The sequence below is a fragment of the Oryzias melastigma genome, linkage group LG16, assembly GCF_002922805.2.
Source record: "Oryzias melastigma strain HK-1 linkage group LG16, ASM292280v2, whole genome shotgun sequence".
NCBI classification, from domain to species: domain Eukaryota; kingdom Metazoa; phylum Chordata; class Actinopteri; order Beloniformes; family Adrianichthyidae; genus Oryzias; species Oryzias melastigma.
Window position 1 is genome coordinate 12,633,802 of NC_050527.1, and position 10,447 is coordinate 12,644,248.

The 10,447-nt window shown below is 36.0% G+C and overlaps 1 long non-coding RNA gene across 1 annotated transcript; it reads right to left on the bottom strand.

Annotated features, from left to right (window-relative positions):
* Positions 1 to 1,148: 1,148 nt before the first annotated feature.
* Positions 1,149 to 9,059, bottom strand: LOC118599878. The gene is made up of 2 exons (XR_004949420.1): positions 8,155 to 9,059; positions 1,149 to 1,889 (listed from the first exon to the last, which is right to left on the bottom strand). It is a non-coding gene; the product is annotated as an uncharacterized LOC118599878 (long non-coding RNA).
* Positions 9,060 to 10,447: the final 1,388 nt, after the last annotated feature.

Sequence of the window (10,447 nt, forward strand, 5' to 3'; positions counted from 1 at the left end):
GTTGTGACACTAAAGTGTTATGACACTAAATTGTTGTGTTGTGAATTTAAAATGTTGTGACACTAAAGTGTTGTGTTGTGACACTAAAGTCTTGTTATGAACTTAAAGTGTGTTGTGACACTAAAGTGTTGTGACACTAAAATGTTGTGTTGTGACACTAAAGTGTTGTGTTGTGAACTTAAGGTGTTGTGACCCTAAAGTGTTGGTTGTGTTGTGAACTTAAAGTGTTGTGACACTAGTGTTGTGTTGTGACACTAAAGTGTTGTGTTGTGAACTTAAAGTGTTGTGACACTAGTGTTGTGTTGTGACACTAAAGTGTTGTGTGTTGTGACACTAAAGTGTTGTGTTGTGAACTTAAAGTGTTGTGACACTAAAGTGTTGTGTTGTGACACTAAAGTGTTGTGTTGTGACTCTAAAGTGTTGTGTTGTGAACTTAAAGTGTTGTGACACTAGTGTTCTGTTGTGACACTAAAGTGTTGTGTTGTGAACTTAAAGTGTTGTGACACTAGTGTTGTGTTGTGACACTAAAGTGTTATGTTGTGAACTTAAAGTATTGTGTCACTAAAGTGTTGTGTTGTGAACTTATAGTTTGTTGTGAACTTAAAGTGTTGTGAGACTAAAGGGTTGTGTTGGGAACTTAAAGTGTGTTGTGACACTAAAGTGTTGTGACCCTAAAGTGTTGTGTTGTGACACTAAAGTGTTGTGTTGTGACACTTAAGTGCTGTGTTGTGAACTTTAAGTGTTGTGACACTAAATTGTCGTGTTGTGAACTAATAGTTTGTTGTGAGCTTAAAGTGTTGTGACCCTTCAGGGCCACCATACCTTTACTTATGATTATGTTGATTTCTAGGACATAGCTTATGCAGAGCAGCAGTAGTTCATTAAAAGTTTGTCTCTGAGTTGTGGGCGGTGTTGTTGGCGTGGAGTAGGCCCGCCTCCACATCCCATCATCCATCTGTTTGCACTCTCTCCGGATGACTTACAGCCCCTCACAACTGAGCTACAGTTTTGAGCCAGATGCAGGTTTGGACGAGGAAAACAAAGACGTACATTGATCTATTATCTGCATCGGAATGGAGCGGAGCAGAGAGCTTGAGGCTTCAACTACACACCTACAAGCTTTTTCAAACTCTTTTTTTTTTTTTTTTTCAGAGTGGGTAATTAGATGATTTTCTAGGGAGAGAACCTGGTCAGGAGCAGCAAAGTTTTCTCCAGAACCACTTGGTAAAGAATGAGTGAGTCCATAAATTTAGGAGTTATTATGCTATAAAATATTCTTAAAACACATCAAATTAGCTTCTGGTATAATTCCAACTCTGTAACTTTCTGCTCAGAAGTTGAATCATGATATTCTCCTCTTTCTTCTAACAGACCATTGAATAAAACCACATTTAAAATGTCATGCAGTCTATTTACTCTCAGGTACAGAGAAAAATAACAAAAACAGCGGCTTGTTTTCTGAAGTTTCTGGTGGAGATGAGGTTTCTCTGAATCATCTTCAGCCCCGGAGAGATGCTCTTGCTCTCTTATTCACTGTTTGGTTTCTGTGCTCAGAAGTAGTTTGGAGTTTGTTAAGTAAGTGTTGAGCTGTTTCTTATGCAACACAGACAGCAGGAGGGAGAAATATTCTGGGTTACAACTGGATTACTAAAATGTTTCCCATCAGTGTTGCTGCAGAAAACACATTGAACATTTTGGTGTGACACAAGCAAATGAAACACTCTTTTTAGTTTCACCATATTTGCTTTAATTTTGAATTTAATATATCAAATAATTATTATTTTAAAGGAAAATTTGTCGCTTCATGAACAAAAGCTCCTTCCTCTGTTCCTTTAAGTGTGGAGGCTCCAGTTTGCTCCTGGTGAAGTGATTGATGGGATGCTTGTGACCTACATTAGAGAGACCAACAATTAAGGCTCGACTCATCCTCCAGCTGCGAATATCAAAGATAAATGCTGATGGCACTCTCCCCTGCCATGTTTGATCATGTACTGTCAGCCTTGGCCTCAGATTTTGTCCTTAAACTGACAGACTGACTGGGTTTAATTTTTTTTTTTATAGAATGTAAACATTAGTATTCACTTTGACTCCTTGATCATATAGTCTGTTTCACACAATGAAAACAAACAAAAAACTGTTGAAATATGTTGATATAAGAAAAAAAATAAATCATCCTGTGTCACATTTTCTTATTTTGCTGTTAGGTATACAGTGAAATACAAATGCATCCCTTTTTTTTAATATTATTTTTATAAACACCATCCTCTCTTTGTTAGTTCTCCTTTATCAAGCCTCATGGTTCCAAGGTAAAAAAAAGAACATTTTTGTCGTCTAATGGGAACTTTTAGTTTTGAACTAATAGCCAGAGACATTCATAATGTCATCCCGCCATGCCCCAAATCGACCAGCACACCAGTACCTGTGCTACCTTTGCAGCTCATTTGTCAGATTGTATTCTACGAGACATGTATCGGAAGCCTTTTGGTTCACAATTATTTTTAATAATGTATACTTCCATCTCCACAACTGAACTATTTATAGAGAAAGGTGACTGAGGCATGAAAGCACAGGATTCCAGTTATATCTAGATGCTGGTAGTCGGCTCACTGCGAGCTACAATGAGATTCGGAACCCTTACAGTCTACTTGACTGCAGCACCTATAGGTCTCAGGGTCATGTGTATGAACAATGCACATGCCGCAGCCCACACACTGTGGGATGCAGATAATAGAAGAACGTGTGGTGAGAATGTTCATACTCCTCATATATGGTTGTTCTGAGCAGGTCAAGGCTGGAACGATGAAGTTGGAATAAAAAATTGAGCAAGTGGAGCGAAAGAATCCCTTTGACTGAGCTTTTTTTCTATATTGAGTAAACTTTATTGTTTAAACTGACCTATTTTGACATCTATCTACAACCATTCAGTCAGTAAATCATACGTTGGTGAATCTATACTTACATTTAATAACTTCTTTTGTAATTTTAAATAAGCTTATAAATAGCAACACTTTGCTCCTTCGTTCCAACTGAGCATCAGTTATGTTTTGCATGTTTCCTAATTCAATATCTGTTTAGTAAAGTCAGCTACGTTTTAATTCTTAATTTGCTCTATTTTTTTCTGTTAAGACTTGCACACAATTAGTTATTTATAAACTATGTCTGTGACATAGGCCTGCAGAGCTGAAACTGAAATATAGACTGATAGAGGTTGTGTCTCTCTTTTTTTTAAACTTTCATCATATTTGTTGGAGGCATCTGGCAGACAAACCAGGTGCTAGCTGTTGAAATGGTGTAAAGGCTCTGCTCTCAAGGTGCAGTGTAGCAATGATGAGCATGAAGTCTGACGTTCTGCTTGGAATCCTGGAAAACCAGGGTCAAGATTTGTTTTTTTTTTTTTAAAGGAATATCGGGAGATTTATTTTGTCCTAGGTGTATCCTTATTAGAGCAATCTTTTTTTAAACTTAAAACCTGGGTCTGCTTTAAATTGAGTATTGTAAACATCATTTACAATCACTTTTTTTTAAAGATTGAAGGTTAATTGGGATTGTGTTTTACCACAATAAATCCATTCCACAAATAAATCCCTTTAGTTTCTCATGACTTATGGGCTTAGTTTTAAATGCTCATTTGAATTATCAATATAATCATTCATCTTCCCGAGTGTGCTGAACCCCTTTATTTTTGTAAGGGTTGCTGGAGCCTATCCCAGCTACTGTTGGGCAAAGTTGGGGTACACAATGGACAGGTCTCCACTTTAAGTATCTATTACTAGATTTTAAAACTAAAAACATTACGGGTTTCCCCTGCAACTATCTATACCCTGGAATATGAATATGAATGTTGTTCTGTTTCATTAACTTTTAACCCCTTGAATGAAGCCTATTGATGCAAATACTCATCAAACTACCACTGCTCCAAACATTCCTTAATTTAGTAGTTACTGCAAAGCAAAAACATGAGTGATTTTTTTTTCATAGTTGGAAATAAATTCAGGTGTCATGGGTTCATGTTAATGACTGAATGTCTTTGTCCCTTTGTTGGCTAACATTCTTCTAGTTTCTCCTGCTTTCATCTGGAATCTTAAAGGTACTTCAGTAAAGAGAGATCTTAGGACTGTGACTAAGGAAAGATTCATTTGTGATCATAGACATAAAACATTAGACATCTCTGATTTTATCCATGGAATTCTAGTCTTTCACTTGAAGGTTCAATTTTCAGCTTACAAGCGAAACCTGGAGTTAACTCTGCCTAACATGGATGTTCCGAATATGAGGAAAAGACGCAGGACCAAATTAAGTTTTTTTTCTCCCTCTTGTGTTTGTCTACCTCCACTGTTTACGTTGGTCTGTGGTCCCTCCATGCTAACTGCTAACTGCTAGCAAAGGGACTTTAGCTAAAGCTAATATTCACATCATGAATCTTTATCGATTAGTACTTGGTGTTTTACACATAACATTTAAAGCAGTGCAAGTAAGGTCTAAAATGTATTTGTGTGTAAACTGCTGTGTGATGGTTTGACTATAAACATAGTATCTGAGGAGTGGTAGCCGCCTCTGACCTTTAGCAGCATTATTCACACGACGACAAATTAAATTTGCTTTAAAAGAAAGCACTTTACTCCTTCCCCTCATGTTTGCACTTTCATTTTTACCGTAACTGATGTTGATGGCGAGGCCCTGAACCTTGTCATTCTATATCAATTTATTTCCTTTGAGGAAGGCAGTGAATCGACTGACATTCAATCACATTATTTTGGCACAATGGTTCCCCAGCCACCTGTGACCTGAGCCACACATAACACAGTGCATGACAAATGATGTGTAAATCAGACCCCCGCAACACTAATACACACCTGCCAAAAGCGCGCTCGGTCCTGGATCTGCTACTGAGATGACTGCGCACTTCAGTAAACAAAGCAGGCTGTGATGAACATCCAGGGTCGCACAGTTACTCCTTCCCACAATGTTTTAATTCAATTTCTTCCAAACCACCTGAGGGATGATGCTGCATCATTCTCATGCTTGTTGAACTGTTACCGCCCGAGTGTGATGGTGTGTGCTATTATAGTAGCCATTTTTTTTTTTTTAAAGGGCATTATAGCCTCCAGGTAAGTGATTTTGAGGAAATCAGGTTTGTGCTCTTCAAACCTTTCTGCTAGAGAGGCACGGCCAAGGACAAGCAGTTGTAAATTTTAGTAAAGTGTCAGCATTTTCCGGATCACTTACCTTTGGCTGCGTTGAAGTAAATTCAAACACAATTTTCTGAGCTGAAAATTTTTCACTCTTGGTGTGACTTTTACCTTCAAGGCCTTTGAGGAATGTGAGCGCTCACATCTCTCAATATTAATTTGACCTGCAACTTGATATCTATTCTGAGTAAATAGAAAGGCTCTGAATATTTCACCCAATTCAAACGGATGGTTTGACATTATAGAAAAAAGGGGAGCATATATCTTAAGGTAAAGTCACAATTACTGTGGAGAACGACTTAAAAACACCATCGTAAATGTAATCTATAATAAGGAAGTGATCAAATGTGGGATTTTATAAATATAATGTGACAAAGATTCTAACTAAAAGGCAAAACGATTTTTTTTAAAAAGCATGACTGGAGTAAAATGTGTGAAATTAGAAAGGACATTTGCAGACGTCGGAACTGCAATGATTGAAATCTAAAATGTGATATCATATGAAACACATCTTTAACAAAAAGACATAAAAGACACACAGACTCATCTGTATTTGGATCATCTACATTGAAATTGCTTTTGTTAAGGGCACGATTTCAAAGAGGAATATTTGAATTGAGACAGAACATGCAGACAGGATGGATTATAGTTCTCTTTTGAGAAGGATGATGACACATTTGAGCCAAATGAGCTTCACGTTTGACTCATTCTGGAATCAGAAGGAAAATATGACACAATATTTAATTTTAATTATATTAATTACAATGTAAAAAAGATTTTACATGTATTAAACTGCAAATTTGCCACAAATCCTTCTCTCTTTTGGTTGGATCCTTCTCAGCCACAAATCCCCAACAGATTGGACAAACAAATTACAAATATTCTGACACAAATTGACTTTGTTTTGGCTTGTTTGTGTTTTAAAAGTTTTAACTCTGTTGTAAATGAAGAACAGAGATGTGGTTTAATCCTGGTCCAATAAGTTCTGTTTCAGTGGGTTCCTTTAACTGCATTCATACTGTGTTAGCAAACAGCATGAGCTTCAGTTTTGATCATTTAGATGTTAATAGTTAGTAGTGTTGTCAGTAGATGTGTCCTTGTTTCTTTTTATTTGAATGTTGAAGGCACCGGTATGCAACCTTTAACAGTAAAAGAGTCATTTGGGGCTGATTCTTACTGATCAAAACTGAACAGGAGCCACAAAGTCTTATTTCACCTCCAGAAAAAGGATATATCTTTGCATTCATTGCATAAATATGAAATAATATAATAAATATGAATTCCTTTCTTGGTGTTATTAAAAACAGAAATAAGAAAAACTAGCATTTTCTCTAAATGTTAAATTATTTTTAACTTTTGACAGAAGTTTGTGTGACTTCCTTTCAAAATAAAAGACTTCCTGCCCCACACAGAATCATCTCAGTGAAGCTAATGTGCTCCTATGAAAGGTTTTTAAGCAACACGGGACAAAGATTGTATTTTCCCTTCTTATACTTTAAGTCTACTTTAGTAAGCCTTTTTTAAAATTACTTTAAATCTATTTTTTTAAGGAACAGATTGACAGCTTTATGGATTCTTAAAAAGAGCAACATTACATTTTTAAATTATACATTTGCAGAATTTGACTTTTCCCCACTGAGCCAAATAATTGAAGATGCTATTTAATGGGTCACTTTATGTTTTTTTGTTCATTTTTAAAACGAAGCTTTCAAATTTAACAAAATTTAAGGCTTGATGGGCTTAATCTCTGCCTGGTTTTATGTTTTTTTAATGTATTAATTTATTACTGGGTAGAAAAGATCATAATTTGTTCATTTGAAAAAATGAATAGATGATAAAGCAAAAGTAAATTTACTTAGCAAACCTTCTCTTGTGTTTAAGTGTTGTCCAGAGTGGTTGTTGCAGGATCCAAAAGCAGAACGTACTCGATGACTTGCACAACAGAAACTTACTTTATTTTAATAAAAAAAGGAAATATCTCAAAGTGACAACAAAAACTCTGGACTTAAAGGTGACAAAATCTGCAAATGTGAATAAGGCAAAACAAAATGCGAGATATAAATCTGTTCCTAAAACAAGAATTTTACTCTGAAACTGCTCCTTTCTTTTCATGCAGTTATAAAATTGTGAAGATGAATGTTATGTATGTTGTGTTCAGTACGTGTTTGTATTTTTGATGCTGTATAAAAGGGAAAATAAGTAAATTCAGAAAGATAATTTAGGGTTAACTTCTGAACAAAAAGCAGCTGTGATGATTGTTACTGGAGTAAAGTGACTGGATGGAAACAGAAGACCTGAAAACAAGAGACAAGCTGAAAACAAAACAGAAGAGAACTTCATCTAAATAACTCACAACAAGAGAAAATAATAATAAAAAAATTAACCCTTCCTCATATTTTCTATCTTTCTGCAGAAATGCAAGAAAGTTGAGCTAAAGATGTTAAATACCAAGCTCAGAATGTTCATGCCATGATTCTGCTGGCATGTTGGAGGCTGTTTGCCCCCCACAGGATGCTGGAACACGGCTCCTGGCGGAGAGATTTAGCTGTCATTGGGAAGTGTGGTGGCTGATGATTTGTTTTCTTCACTTCACATTTAAGGAAAAAAAGAAAAAGTCTCGAACCTTGCTGCCTTTTGTGCAGCAGAAAATGTGATGGCAGGAGTGCGGGTGAAAATCTGTTGTGTTTATCGACTAATATGAGTGATACTGATCTCAAAGCAGTTATTTCTCTCCACCGGGCTGTCTTTTGGCAGCCTGAATGAATCCGAGCTCGGGCCGGATTCTATTCTTTTACTGCCAAGCGAGCGGGTGATTTGTGCTGTGTCCGACCGGACTCGGCAGCTCGGCGCTGTTTTCAGATAAAGGGGTCAGGCTCAACCTCACACCCGTCGCCAGCTCACCCTGCCATTTAGTAGTCTGTTTCCTGTCAGTCTGTTCCCAGGAAACAACAGGTCGATCCCTCACCTTTATGCCTCCCGGGGTCCTGCCTATCCATTAAGGAAACCCCTTCTGTCACACTTTCTCAGCTCGGAGTGGCCTTGTGTTGCTGCAAGAAAATTTCAAACTCACTGATTAATCTTTGTCAGCGCTAGAACCAAAAAAAAAAAAAAAAACGTCTGACAGCAGCCGGATTACTGTATCTTCATTCAGACTGTAAAAACAGTGTGTCAAAAATTTGAGAAATCAAAAAGCAAATTCTTGATTATTTTGTGCTTTTCGTAATATTTTTTTCTTTCTTAATTAACATTGTCAGCACACCTATATTCTTGCACTGCAGCTCTCTCCAAGAACGTTGGGACGGCAAAACTTTTGGCTCCTGGCTATTTTTTTCTCTGAGCACTTCGGGGACACTCCGGCACTAAAGATATCAAGTGATAAAGGGATTCAGGTGTCATTTTCTATTCTTGTGGCAAATATTTCTTAAGACGTGCAAGAGAGGGAGAGGTCAACAGGGCATTTTTTCCCTTTATAAGTTCTCCACAAAGTCTCAGCTGAGGCTGGGTCAGGACCTCAGGGAGGCTGTGCAGTAATCACAGTCTCTTCTTCTTCAGGCATGCCTGTGGTACTGTGCTCACAGTCAACTTTTGCATTGTCTTTTTTAAAAATGTATACATGTCAAAGACTAAGATATTTTGCTCCTGGCAAAAAAAAAAAAAAAAAAAAAATATAGCAATGTGTTTCTGACATTAAATACATAAAAGTGATATCTGCAGAGGATGATAATTCAGTTGTGGCAGGATCTGGATTTTAGACTTAAAAATAAAAAAGTCTAAAGTTTAAAAAAAAATATATATATATATATATATATATATATAATTTTATTTATTCAAATTTTAGCAGTAAAATCTGTCCAACATCTCATCTGTTTGCTCCACTGTTGAACTAGATAAATAATTAATTTTAGATTTTTATTTGTATTTATTAGAAGTTCATAAGTCAAGTTTCATGTTTCTGAATGGGAGTGTAAGTCCAAGTCTAGAGACCAAATCTTCATCAAAGTCTTTGCTTGTCAGGAAATCTTATCAAAGTGAGACTAAATACTTTATACTCTGTTTCATTTCACAGTAAAGTAAAGTCTGTTAAATCCTTTTAATTCTTCACTCATTTACAATGCTGTTTCGGTTTCCTGAACACGAAACCCAACTAAGAAAAACATATAGGTGCAGAAAAAGTTGACAATTTAATGAATGTAATTTCAGAGTAGTGAACGCACAGAGAGAGCTCAGGTGAAAGAAGATGAGCTCGGAGTGAAGCTCAGCTTATTTGGATGTGCAACAGTGACTCTGAGAGCAAAAATTCTGTTCTGAAGACGAGCAAAACACATTTGCATACAAGAGAAGAGTTTTAGGGATTCAGAAGCAGTTTTCACTCAAAGCAGTAAAATTCTAGTGCATTAAAACAAAAATGAAAGCTCCAAAACTGAAAAAAAAACACCAAATAACAGATTTATTGAGAAATTTGAGAGTCAAAGATATAAACTATGTCTGAATTCCCACCCTAACCCCTAACTACTATATAGTGCAGGACTGTATAGTGCCCCGGATTTCAAACACCATGCTCATTACATTTTTTTTCCCTAATTGGCGGAAATGACATCACCGATTAACAATTTTTGAATCCAGTGTGTTCTGATTATAAAAATGTGTTTAGTTAGTTAAATAAATTACATTTTAACACATTTTATGCAAAAATTGTTCAGTTGCAGTGCATTATGGTCCATATTCATCAATGTAGTGAGCATCGATGCACACTGCTTTTTTGCAAAGACTTCTGGGAAATTTCTAGGGCGCTCCATTTTGGAAATGTAGATTCAGACATCACTACAAAATGGCAAAAGCAATGAAGGAATTTAGATATTGACCCAACTTTGGTCTTTAGAAACTTCAGATATAAAAATATGTGAATGCAGTTTTATTCTGAAGAAAAAACTTTTTAAAATTGTATCTTTATTACACACATATGGGACAAAAATGTAGTGCATATTTAAAAAAAAATCAATACAGCTGTGAGACAAAGTATCACTTAAAACCTTTTAATTTACTATTTCTTCAATTTTAAAATAATGCTTATTTTTATTATATCTTCATAACTTAGATGAATATTTCTGATGAATGGTTGTCACTCATGATTATGTCCTAGAAAATGAAAATTTAGGCTAAAAACGGCATAATCATACTTAAAGGACTTCTGGGAATGTTTTTAAAATAGATCAAACAATGATCGGAGTGGGGATTTAAAAGCAGAACAGGATTTCTTT